The 13362-nt window shown below is 44.9% G+C and overlaps 1 protein-coding gene and 1 long non-coding RNA gene across 6 annotated transcripts in view; both read right to left on the bottom strand.

The window, feature by feature from the left end:
- DYRK1A (dual specificity tyrosine phosphorylation regulated kinase 1A) overlaps positions 1 to 13362 on the bottom strand; it is a 71257-nt gene that overhangs the window by 21307 nt on the left and 36588 nt on the right. Inside the window, exon 1 of one of the 5 annotated variants that reach the window (XM_069011678.1) lies at positions 7725 to 7825. The exons of 3 other annotated variants lie outside the window; for them this stretch is intronic. The gene's annotated coding sequence lies outside the window, so the exon portion shown is untranslated. Of the gene's footprint in view, positions 1 to 7076; positions 7103 to 7724; positions 7826 to 13362 lie in introns of those variants that run through there. One more of the 5 variants, XM_069011767.1, reaches the window with a different exon arrangement.
- Positions 6736 to 7880, bottom strand: LOC138108767 (uncharacterized). The gene is made up of 3 exons (XR_011150073.1): positions 7741 to 7880; positions 7211 to 7352; positions 6736 to 7048 (listed from the first exon to the last, which is right to left on the bottom strand). It is a non-coding gene; the product is annotated as an uncharacterized lncRNA (long non-coding RNA).

Genomic DNA, 13362 nt, shown 5'->3' with positions numbered 1-13362 from the left:
TTCTTTGGCGAGGATGGAAAATGCTTTTCTCATTCAAAATAGCTGTGTTTTAAATGGATTTTTTTTTTCATGGATGTTTTGGGGCCTCCCCATCCCAAGTGTCCAAGCCCAGGCTGGATGGGGCTTGAGCACCCTGGGATAGTGGAAGGTGTCCCTGCCCATGGCAGGGAGTGGAACTGGATGATTTTAAGGTCCCTTCCAATCCAAACCATTCTGGGATTTTATGATTTTTCCAAGCAACAAAGAAATTATTAACTCCAAGCAGAAGTAATATTTGAGATGCTGGTTACCGAGGAGTCTATAAATGAAAGACAATTGTTGTAATATTGGAAAAGTTGGTGTAAAATTTTGCATCAATCTTTAAGAACTCAATGTATTTTTTCAAGATTCAATTCCCTCCCTCATCCATTTGAGATCCTATTATTCCCATTTTGACATCAGTCCACGTAACTCATTTAGACATTAAACCTCCTCCCAGATAAAGTACCTTAAGGTCAGGTGGTGAAACACACCCGTGGCCCTCTCCTTTCAGCTACAGCGAGGCACAAACATTCACTGACTGATGGGGAAGAGCTGCAGGTGACTGAGTGACCCCAACAGTGGATCACCAATCCAGAAAAAATGTGTGGATTGTGGCCAAAGCCCAACTGGCCACAGGACTGGGCAACCTCCAAAGGTCTCTTCCAGCCTCAGTGTTTCCATATTTCTGTGCCACAAAGTCAGCACAAAGTGAGATTTCTCCCTGGATCAGGAGTTGTTAGAGCATCTCCTCTGTTGGGTAAGTCTGCACCTGCAAATCCCACCAGTAATTCCAAGGTTTCTTTGCATTCCTGCCATCCAGCTCATTAAAGATCTACTTTGCTTCTCAAAGTATCTTTGTGACTCTCTTTGTCCCTCTGTCACACTTCTACCCAAGTGTTCTACTGAGGTGCATTCATAGTGAAAGATAAAAAAGGAGGCACAGTCAGACAAAAATCATTAGAGCATTAAAAAAGGTGACATTTCCTTAATACATCTTCCTACTTCTCACCTCACAATTAAAAATTATCCCCCAAAAAGAACCACTGTGACAGTTTGAACCCTGTGAGTGATGCAAGTTTGCCTTCAGGACTGACAAAAGCATCTCCCAAGTGCAGCAGCAGATCTTGGTTCCATGACATTGGGAGATAAAGAGTTATCTTGCTGATAACAGACCCTTTGCAAAAGCCTTAAAAACACTTCCCTGCCTGCTGATTCTCGTGCAAGATGAAGCAGGTAAGAGCAGTCAAAGTCCCATCAGCATTTATTCCATACTTCTAAAAGTTTAAATGCAGTAATTCCCCAATTTTGGAATGTTCAAAGACAGGTTGGACAGGGCTTGGAGCAACTTGGGGTAGTGGAAGGTGTTCCTGCCCATGGCAAGGGGTTGGAATTAGATGATCTTTATGGTCCCTTCCAACCCAAACCACTCCATGATCTCAGGCTGAAGTGTGAAACCTCCTCTGCACAATTCACTTTCCATTCTCTTTGCCTTGCTAGACCTTTTCTTCCTTTTCTCCAACACTTTCCCTCTAAAGATTATTGCTTGACACAAAATGTTATGAGCTTCTTTCCCCTCATCTCCCTCCTGTCCCACCCTCCCTTCCTGTGTTTGGGTTGCTCAGCCATGTGCAGATATTCCCCCTATTCCCTCTCAGGGCTATGCTGGCAGCTGAGTGAGAACCTGCCAGAAAACACGACCTGAGAATAAAAGCGAGAAGTGTCTTGCTCCCCACAAAGGCTGTTCTCCTTTCCACACTCAGAGTTTAAGGGCTTGTGGGCCCACACCACAGACCAAGTTCGGGTCTTACTGCACAGGACCGGTTCAGACTTCGAATCTTTTTATTTCCAACCCCTGCTAAGCTACCACAGGTGAAGGCAAGCACTTCTTGTTGCTTTATTCTGTATTTAAATTAGTGAATGTGAAAGCAGCCCAGTGTCCCCTCTAAGAACATCCTGTGTTGGCTGAGGAACTGTACAGCCCTCTTCCTTCATGTGAGATCCTTCTCCTTTTTTTGCAAAGTTAATTGTTCTGCAAAGTTCTGGTGTACTTTATTTTTCAAAATCTCTGCTTGGAAAAGCTCTCGGCATCCATGAGCAGTGATGCCTCAGCTATTGAAAAGTGTCTGAAAAAGGGAGACTGATCCCTGCACTGCTCTAGCATCCAACCACCTCTGTGCTGTATTAGCACATCCCAAAACAGACAGTGAGCAATTAGCAACAAGCACTTGTACCTGACAACTCTCTGTTCAAATAAACCCACACTGAAGACGAGTCAGACCTACCAGAGTTCTGCCTGAGCATCACAGATGTCAACCACAGGGGACTGGAAAGTTGAGAACAATCATCTTTCAGGCAATCAGCAAATGCCAACCTGAACTCTCAGTGAACTTCTGCAGCCCTGCTCTGCCCATTGTCCCCATGCATGGGGTTTGAAGTGACTGCATGAGAACGTGGGGTACAGGGACCTCACTCAGCTTGGTCTGGAATGGGAAAAGCTGAGAGAACCCAGGGAAAAGCTGAGAGAACTCAGGGAACAAAGGGAAATTACCTGCGGCAGCTACCGGAGAACAATCCCGTTATAAATATCCCACACGAGTTCCTCCTCTGGAGGAACTTTATTATTGTGGGGGAATTATTAAGAATGGCTGCTTCAGAAATTATCCTACAATAACTATTCAGCCAACTTCCCTGTACAGAAATGTCAAACACTGCTTTCCCTCAGAGCAGAATGAAGCCCTAAACTAAGAAACAACCCCCCTGTCCAATCCCATTCATGGGTCAACACACCCATGGATTCCTGCTCCCAGCTCCTGCTCTTCCCCACTGGATGGAGCTGCAGGGAGGACACAGTGCTCAGGAGGTGACATCAAACTCCTGGGTGCCATCTTTTCCCAGCCTGGAGAAAAACTAGGCCAAGAGCAGGTTCATGAACTGCTGGGCCTGTCTTGGCTGGTTTCTTCCCTGGATGATCTGCAGCAGGAGATGGACTTTGGGCAGGACTTGTGGTCTGTGGCTTTTGTGCAATCAGAGGACACCAGTTCCCCTTTCCTGGAGAAAAACTGGGGCTCAGACCTGTGACAGGGAAAGACTGAGAGAAATATCTTCCCCAAAAAAGCCACTTCAAAAATCTGGTACCAGAAGGACTGAATGCCGCTACTACATTGTAATTCTCCCACTACAAGAGAAAGAAGTTTCTAAAACTCATTCAATCCACTGGCAACACTATATAAATCTGTGTTTCATTAACTTATAAATATGACTTTGAGTACACTCCAGAGAATCTTAGAACTGAGAAAATGTTGTGAAAGTGAAACCACTTTTTTTTAATACATGAAGCCCAAGATTGCCAAAATTCTCAGCTAAAATCTACAGGAAACACAAGCACTCTTGACTTTCAAAGTCAAAATTAAGCTCTGTGAGACCTCTGCTCTTCCATTTCTGCCCTGGAGAAGCACAGCTAAAAAACACCTGGAATTCCACAAGGAAACAGGGAGAACTGAACCTACGGACAGGCCTACAAAGGACTGAATGGACTGAAAAACCACTAAAATGAAGAGTACTGTGCCCAGAAATTAGGAAAGCCCAGAATCCTTCCCCAGCTTTAATTTAGTGCCTCCATGTCAATAAGTTATGATTCTGTTTAGCTCCATGAATGTCCTGTTTGTTTTAGGGGGTAGAATGGAAGCAGCACTCCCTGAATAGGTGGCCATACAATAGATCTTTTTATTTTCATTGTGTTTAACATAATATCCCTTGACACTCTTCAGTCTGTGCTCCAAATAAAATTATTCCTGGCTGCATATATATTCTATAGAGTGGTCATTGTTTTTGCATCCTTGGAATTCACAAACAATCATTTCCTTCTGCAGCGTTCTGCATTTTCTCCTGTTCTGCAGAAAAACAGCAAGGCATGGGATAAACACAAAAGGGCTCCATGATTTAAATTTTTGTATCTTCAGGACTTTGCAAAGACAAGGAACACATCCTAGCAGGTAAATCTCTGTTTTACAGAGCTCCACAGAGGAGCAGCTTTACAGGTTAGGTAAAAAAAGCTCCTTTTTGACACACTGCCCCCATGTGATCCTCCAAGAGAGGATATCCCAGGATTTAGAGAGGAAACATTCTCAACTGTGCATCTGTACACACTCCAACAGTTATTACTGAGGGTTTCCCCCTCTCCTAGTACATGGTTAAAATTCTTCCCAAGTTTTACTGGTCAAACTCAAGTACTTTGGCTGGTGATTCACCCCAACGTGTATTTATGTATTTTATGACAAATGAGTGGGTGAAACAGTATCTCAGCAGTCAATACTTTATTATTGAATATTTAATAACCTGTATTTCAAGAAGAGGCCTAACATTTACTTTAAAACTGACAAATAAAAATTGGCCAAATCCTCCTTTTCCAGAGCTCACTGATGCTGGTGAAAATGTGTCACAGCTGAGGATCTGAGGCTTCTTTTTTTCTCTCCCCCTACAAATTTATGTGCATTTAAAGACTTTATGCAGTTATGCTAAGGTTTACAGTTTTTCTAATTGAATGAAAAGTCTGACACTTAAAAAGAGGAAATATAAAGGAGAGGAAAAATGGACAAACTATTTTATGATCATGGTGAAAGTTCAAAGAAATACAGAAACAATAATGTTGGAAAATACCTCAAAGATCATCAAGTCCAACCTTTGACCAAACAAACATTACAGCTTTAAAGCAGAAATAAAGACTGAAGTGTGAATATTATTCCCAAATAGGTTTTCCAATAATTACTTAACTCCAACTACCTCTGCATATTTAATCTTGCTCAAAGACCCACACCTGTCCCTCAGTTACAAGTGAAAATCACAGATACAATCAGAAAACAGAAACTTCTGTCAAATTCATTAAATAAGGAGAAAAACCTTTCATAAACCATGGTAATCTCATAATACAGCAGAAGTTTAGCGACACAAAGTTTAAATTGACATTACTTTATCCCTTAAACATGCTACAAAAGAACCTCTAAACTCACTCTTCAGGAGGCTTCAAGCAAACTCCAAGTACACACAATTTATATTAAATCTAAGTTTTTGGTTCTAGAAATCACTAAGTTTCTCTATGAAAAGGTTGGCTTTATTCAAGAGAAATTAAATTTCCCTCTGCTGAACCTGAAGTTTCCTGAATGGTTTAGAAAACAGCCAGAAAATTAAAATTCCACCAAAGTAAAAATCAGATTTAATAAAAAATCTGCTGGTGACAGGAATTTCCACCATTACTAGTAAATGCCGTGTAATATCAAAGTGCAGATACACATTGATACTTATGGTAAAGGGAAGGGGGGGAAAAAAGGGAAAAAAATAGCATGGAATGTAGCTGGGTTTACTCAATTAAACAATTTCTTAACCTTACAGTCAATTTTACTGAGTTGGAAGGAGAGAATGTGAGCAGTTATGGAAAGAAAACCCAGGAACTGGACACTAAGGAAGACAGAGGGAAGCAGTGGGGAACAGGACTGAAGAAGGTAAAGTGATCCATGACTGAACAGGAGAAAAAGCTCCTGGGAAAGCAGGGGAAGGGGGGGAAAGGGACAGATACAGATTTAAGCAACAGAATGTATTTTAAGCTTAGATTCCCCAATATTCTTAGGCAGGAATTATATTTAGGACAGAAAAAAAACAGGACTCAACTTACAGCTGAGGAGGGGCTTGGTTTTTGGTGTTTTTTTTTTTTTGTCGGGGGGGGGGGGCAGGCGGGGATTGGGATGTGAATACACCATTTTTGAAAGGTGAGTGAGTGTGTGTTCCAGAAATTATGCTAAAGAATTATCAGATTCAGATCCTGATCTCGGACAGCGAGAAGGGGCTGATACGCGAGGTGAGCGTACCAGCGTTCCACAGCCGCGCTTTCTGCGGGAATCTGGCTACTTTAAGGCATTTAAAAAAAAAAAAAAATAGTAAAAAAAATAGCACCAAGGCTTAGTCGCGGGTGCCCCACGGCTGGACGCGCTGAGGGGCTCGGAGCAGCCCGCTGTGAGGCGCCGGGGCCGCCGAGGGTGCCCCGCGCCGCCCAGGCCCGCGCGCCGGCTGTGAGGGGGAAGCCGATGCCGGCGCTCCCCTCAGCGCATCCCCGGCTGCCGCAGCGCGCCCCAGCAACAGCGCCTCATTAGCATAGCCCACCCCGGGCCGCGCCGCGCCATTGGCCCGCAGCGCCGCGGCGGCGGCCAATGGCGGCGCGCTATGCAAATGCGGGCGCGCAGTTGCCAGGGCAGAGCTGGCGCGCGGCGGCCAATGGGCGCGGGCTCCATAAACAAGGAGCGCGATTGAGCTTTGTCACATTCGCCGGGCGCTGTTAACACTTTCCAGTTTAGGGCGAAATTAGCTCCATCTCCCGAGGATCAGGCTCATGTTCTACATTTCACCCCCACAGCAAGGGCAGGGCGGCGCAGCCATGATACACGGGATTACAGATAAACGCGCCCGCGTTAGGATTTCGCCTGCCCGGCTCCGGGACGCCTTCTCCAGGGCTGGGATGCTAAAGATCCCCCAATGCTGCCGGGTGGGAGCTCGCCCGGCTGGAATTCTTCCCGGGGCTTTAAAAAGCTCTAAAGTTCCCTGTCGCTGCCTTAGGCAGGTCACCTCCTAAAATTACTGTGTCAGGCTACTGCTGTCCTTCCCTTTTTCCTTCCCTTTTTTCCAAGGATCTGAATTTATGTTTCACTGGTTTGGGTTTAACCCTAAAGACACAACATTCTTTATTGTTATTATTATTATAATTCACACCCCCCCCGCCGACAGATTTTAAGCAAATGAAATTTCAGCTCATTCCACCGCCGCTAACAACTGAACATGAGCGAAGCTGAAGCATCCTACGAGAAAATAAGCAGATTTTTTTTTTTTTCTTTTAAAGAAAAAAAAAAAAAAAAGATTATCTGACAGCATATTGATGTCTCTGTGCCTGTGACGGTGTGAATCCATCACTGACCACCACCGCTTGCAGGGCTGCTGGGGAGATCCCCTTCCCACGCGCACGGATGCGGATGTGGAAAACCGGCGCCTGGAAATGCAAAGAGTGACAGACTTACTCTGGAAGCCCCCGGCTGTCCCTGGAGCCGCACTGTCCCCTCTACGCCGTGGCGGCCGCAGCGATGCCGGGCATGTTTTACTGCACTTTGCCGAGCCCGGCAGCGATGTGCCAGCGCCGCTGCGAGTCACTCACCTGCGGAGGGGGTGGGGGGTGCTTCCTGTTCTCCCGGGCTCCGGGAAGGTGCCCGGCGCTGCCGCCGGCCAGGGCACGGAGCGCCGGGATCCGCCGCGGCGGCCGCGCCGCTCTGGGACAGCACCTGCGCTCGGCCGCTCGCCTGCGCCACGGGGGAAGAGGGGACAAGATCCCTGTTTTCTAGGGGTCCCTAGGACAGCCAAACTTTTCAGCCCTGAAGCAGAGAATCTGCTTTTTCCAAAATGTCAGCTCCAACAGAACTTAAAAGTTTTTACCGGCTCCCTCATTCAACAACTTCATTTGGACGTTTTACCAGTAGTGAAACTACTGAAATAGCTCCTTACGTGCCCCAAAACGCAAGCGACTACCTCAGTGCGTGTGCATTACACACCCCAAAAAGTCAGTGCCACCTATTCTGTATCTCGTGTCAGCTTTTTGAACTCAAATCTTGCATTTATTTCGTGCTCATCTCACAGACCCTGCAGCAGTGCAGCAGCAGCAGCAGCAGCATTACCTGACCAGGGGCTTACAAGATTTTCCAAGCAATCCAGGCTGGGCCAGGACTTTGCAGCACTAATCCTTCTCCTGGTCTGCTCCGCTGTCCTTTCAGGGAAATACTTTTATCAGCACTTAACCGAGAGTTCCTCGTGCTGGTGCAGCGCCTCCTCCTTCCCCCACCTCCAAAGAACATTACTCACAATTTGCAGTTTGCAGCGCAAAACTAATTAAAGATGGAATAAATTACCTGCTACATGGCAGCACGTCAAACCACACGAGAGGTGAAAAACACCCAATATTTTATCCCAAATCAATACCTGGCCTGATGTGTCAGGCATTTCCAGCTGAACATAAAGTTAGCATAAATATCGGCATAATTTTTCAAGTTCTCCTTTAATCTATTGTGCAAACAAGAGATATGTTAAAAAAAAAATTAAAAAGAAATCTTTTCCTATGCATAAAACCCATCAAGGGAAATTACTTGAATTATTCTATTTCCCATTTGTAGTTACTGAGGCACAAGATATATTTAAACAGTTGGTAGAGAAAAAATGGGAAGCATCTCCCATATCAATGTACAGCCAGCATGCCAAACCATGAATGTAAGAGCTAAACAAGGGATGAATACATCATGTGCAAGAGTCTCACATGATATAAATTATTCAATACCTGACCAAAGAGAACAGCTTTCAGGAGAGAGGGGGAGGATCTCAAAGTACTTTTGCAGTTTGAATACAGACAGGGTTAGGAATTGATGCAAAATCTTTTTAACTCAGTTAAATAATCCCATGTATTTTCGAACTATTTCACTGGGTGACATCCATCCAGCTCTGGTGTCTACCATAAATAAAGGTGGATTTCATCTAACCCAGTGATGACAATTTTAAAATAAAACCAACTGCAAAAATAAAATAACTTGGCACGTGGGCAAGTGTGTATTTTCAGAATTTGGGCTGTCCCCTCCTTCCACTTGCAGGATTTGCACAGCCCTATTGATATTAAAAGTCTTTTTTCCTTTACTAATTCCAAACTGGCTGTACAGTTTGGGATTTTTGGGATTGGATTTGGGATTGCTATTAACCTATCACACACCTTTAAGGACCAACACACACAGAGGCTTTTTAAGTGAAAAAGTGAACTACAAAAAAAAATAATCAACCATTATAAATGACCCCTCGATTATGGGGAAGCTGCTGGTGTGATGATTCCAGGGAATTCCCTCAGTGGCTGATTTCATGCATGATTTTGAACCAGTTCATGTCACTCCAAGGGAAGTTTATAGCACATAAATTGTGGCAACAAACTGAGCAGTTCTGTTGCATTTGGAGACATTGCACTGCTTTGATACTCTGTATTAGTAACACAAATTCTGACAAAGTTCCTAAAAACCAGAATACTTTGTATTAATAACACCGATTCTGATAGAGTTTCTAAAAACCAGAATACTTTAAAACTCTTAGGCATGCTGTCCTTATTAATCAGTATCACAGATCATAAAATAATAACTTTCCAGGTTCTTTCCTCACTCCAAAGTAGCCTGGAAGCACCAGAACTATTCCATAAAATCCTCACAGGTCATGAACTGTACCTAAACCATTTTTCTGCTGCATTCTCAATGATTTGATAACTGATATTCTGACACCTGCATTTTACAGCAGGAATCTGAAGCCAGTCCTGACAAACTCCACTCAGACTTCTTAAGTCACTAAACAATAAATCATTCCTCAGTAAAAAGTTTCAATTATTTCCATATCCAGCCTAGTGCTCATCACAGAAAAGCCCAAAAAAATCAGAAATAAACCCAGGCAAGGGGGTTGACAAGTCCAGTCAAACCTCACAATTCCAAAGCACTCATTTGAAAGCCCAATTTCCTCCTGCCTTTGTAATAATTCCTGTATTTAGTACACACACTTTAAAGTTGAAGCAATTACTTCTTTTGATTTGTCTCACCTTGAAGTTGCAGCTTTTAAGGAGAAAAAAAACTTAAGTGTGGTTGAATCCATACTTCCACCTGGAAACCACCAAAACCCAGGCATGCCAGACTTCACTAATCCAAACGATACGACCCCAAAGTGGAGCTCACTGTAAACTTTATTAATTTCTCTCAAGTAACAAATTTCAACCCAGAAAAATTTAAAACAAAACAACAACAACAAAAAAAAAACATCCCCAAAACAAACAAAAAGTATCGTTATTCCTTTAGGAGAATACTGTGATTTAAGAAAATTATTTTTGAAGTTTAACTCGCATTTTTCCTTCTAAGCTTTTACTGTTTCTAGCATAAACTAAGAACTATTAAAGCCAACTATAAAAAATGGGGTTTTTTTCACACTAATAATAATGATGAGAGCAACACTACCCAAGTATCAGAGTTGTGCAAATTAAAAAACTTTAAACTGTCTGCATCTTACAGAATCCTAGAATGGTTTGGGTTGGAAGGAACCTCAAAAATGATCCAGTGCCACCCCTGCCATGGGCAGGGACACCTTCCACTGTGCCAGGCTGCTCCAAGCCCCAATGTCCAGCCTGGCCTTGGGCACTGCCAGGGATCCAGGGGCAGCCCCAGCTGCTCTGGGCACCCTGTGCCAGGGCCTGCCCACCCTCCCAGGGAACAATTCCTGCCCAATCTCCCATCCAGCTCTGCCCTCCTTCAGCTATCTCCATTCATGAATCTTATTCCCAGCTTACAAAATCTCCCATTTGCCATGACTGGGGTCCCAGTTTCCAAGAAGTACCAGCTGTTCCCCACAGGGACACCATGGAAGATGCATAAACTAAAGACACCGTGTTCCAGCTGTAACATTTGAGCCTCTCCTTCCATCAGTCTCTGGTTTTTCTGGAAAGCCAATTCCCAGAACAAGCTGCTGAGAGCTGCCTGTCACCTGCACTTGCAGCATCCATGAGGGAAGAGATGTATCCAGGCCACCAAAAAAGCAGGTGACTTCCAAGGGGTGCAGAAATGGGGTAGGGAGGGAAGGAATCATTGCAGCATTTCCTGAAGGATCTATAAACTACACCAAGGAAAACCTGACCAGATAATTTGCGATGGTTTGGTGTTGGGTTTGGATTTTCTTGCCTCCAGAGAGGTGCAGAGGGAGCATTTCACCTGAGGTAAGAGATGTTTCTAAGGAAAGGTGATGATGGAAAATTATTTACAAGATCCAAACACCAAACACACAAGGAGTTCTTCAAGGTTCATCCAACAACTGTGTTCTGAGGAAAGATCACCCCAAGTCCAGTTCATAGTAGAAATGTTAATGACATTCAGACCCCTGAAGGCTTTTAATTGAAACAAAACTGTGCCCTGGTCTGGTCAGGGAATGTTCCCAGTTCCTAAGGACATTGTGAACATGACATTTATAGGCATCAGACACGACTGTCCTGCAATGCACAGGAACCACAACCTCCTACAAAGTCATGTCACCAAGGGTGAACTCGCTGCAAGTCAAGAAAAGTGAAATAATAGCACACAAACTCTTTATTTAGAAGTTTAGGTATCAATGAGCTTCAAAGCTTCAGCATTGGGGTTTTAGAAGTGTTCTCAGGGAACAGAACACCCAGCTTCATGCATGGCACAGTCAGGAGGACTCTGGCAAACACACCCGTGAGGATGAGTCTTTGAACAGCCTGACTCTTGCCTGGCAGGCAGATGCTGAAAGAAGAGGGAAGAAGTTGGAAGTGCCCTCCTGCCATGAGTGAAAACCCACTGGAGTGAGGGCTGTGTCAGGCTGTGGTGGGAGGAGATGCTCGAGAAGGGGTGCAAAGAAACATTACCCCAAAGAAATGTTACCCCAAAGAAACATTACCCCAAAGAAATGTTACCCTACCCCAAAGAAACATTACCCCAAAGAAATGTTACCCCAAAGAAATGTTACCCCAAAGAAACATTACCCCAAAGAAACGTTACCCCAAAGAAAGGTTACCCCAAAGAAATGTTACCCCAAAGAAATGTTACCCCAAAGAAACATTACCCCAAAGAAACGTTACCCCGAAGAAAGGTTACCCCAAAGAAATGTTACCCCAAAGAAATGTTACCCCAAAGAAACATTACCCCAAAGAAATGTTACCCCCAGCAGGACATCAGCGAGGGCAGTTATCAAACAGTGCTCAAGGTAATGGGACTTTCTGTTACTACAATGCTGAATTAGGCTGCCCACAGAGGTTATGGCTGCTCCATCCCTGGCAGTGCCCAAGGCCAGGCTGGATATTGGGGCTTGGAGCAGCCTGGGACAGTGGGAGGTGTCCCTGCCCATGGCAGGGGTGGCACTGGATGGGCTTTAAGGTTCCTCCCAACCCAAACCATTCCCTGACTCCATGAATTTGGAGGAGAAAGTATAAAACAAGCACAGAATCTGCCACCTCTAAGATGTTTGAAAAGACAAGGGCCACATAACTCATCATTCTCATGACTGCCATGGAGCCCAACTTTTTACCAAGTCCATCTAAGAGTTTAAAAGCCTTACCAGAAAAGAAGAGCAATATTGTTTCTCGTGCTCCAAAACCCCTGCAAAAAGCAGGGCCTTGGTGCAGAAGGAGCAGAAAAAGCCCAAACCACCTGCTCCTGCTTTGCAGCACCAGTTGTTCTGCCAAGCAGTGGCGACACTCGAGGCTGTGCTCTGCCAAAGCATCTGGGTTGAAAGCACCATGGTGTTGTTCTCTGGCACTGCTGGCCAAGTGAGCACAGAGCTGCTTCCAAATGTCACTCAATCTCACACAGCTCCTCAAGACTTCTTCAGAAATCTGTGGAATTGCTACGATTTCTTAGCAGTTCCAGAGAGCCCGACCGTGTCCGAACTGAAGGTGCCAGAGAGGACTTCCTTGCTTTTTCTGCCTCACAAAAGGGTAAGGGGAGACTTCCCAACATCTCTGCAAACAAAAGGGAGTGGACAGAGTGGAAAAATTGCCTTTGCCATCATTTGTGAGAGGAAAACATGGCAGACTCTTCAGAGGGTCACGGCACTGGCCACCTTTAGCCAACACCCCAGTGTTTCAAAACATCATCAAGGATTAAATGATTTTGCCAGGGGAGGTTCTGATAGGATATTAGGAAAAACTTTCCATGCAAGACTGGTCAGGCATTTGAATGAGCTGCTCAGGGAGTGGTGGAGTCACTGTCTTTGGGAGTGCTCAGGAGGAGTCTGGATGTGGCCCTTGGGGGACAGGGTTTGGGGTGATGCTGGTGTTGCTGGGGTGAGGTGGGACTGGATGATCCTGAATACCAATGTCTAACAACCCCTTCAGTGGAGAAATTCCTCCTGGTTTCCAACCTGACCCTCCCCTGGCACAGCTTGAGGCCTCCTTCTCTTGTTCCCTGGGAGCAGAGCCTCCTGTTCCATGGAAAGCTCAGACACCACGGTAATTTTGTGTTCCTACTCATAGGATCTCATTCCTGAGGACCATGTTAGGCACAGAGTCACACTTGGAATTTCCTGTGCCTGTCCCTTCCCTTTAACTGTGCTGAGGACCCCAGAATGACTGGGAGGAAAGAGACTCCCTGACTCTCCAAACCTGAGCACAGCAATGCTTCTCCACGGAGCATCTTGTCCAGATGCTTCTGAAAACTTCCTGAGGCATTTCTTGTTCTCCAAAACAGATCAGTTCCTATCTCTGAATGGGGAAGCCAGGCCTCTGTCAGAGGTGCCATTAATGCAAAG

This window comes from Aphelocoma coerulescens, chromosome 1 (genome assembly GCF_041296385.1).
Source record: "Aphelocoma coerulescens isolate FSJ_1873_10779 chromosome 1, UR_Acoe_1.0, whole genome shotgun sequence".
Classification (NCBI taxonomy): Eukaryota; Metazoa; Chordata; class Aves; order Passeriformes; family Corvidae; genus Aphelocoma; species Aphelocoma coerulescens.
This window is presented reverse-complemented; position numbering and strand designations above follow the sequence as displayed.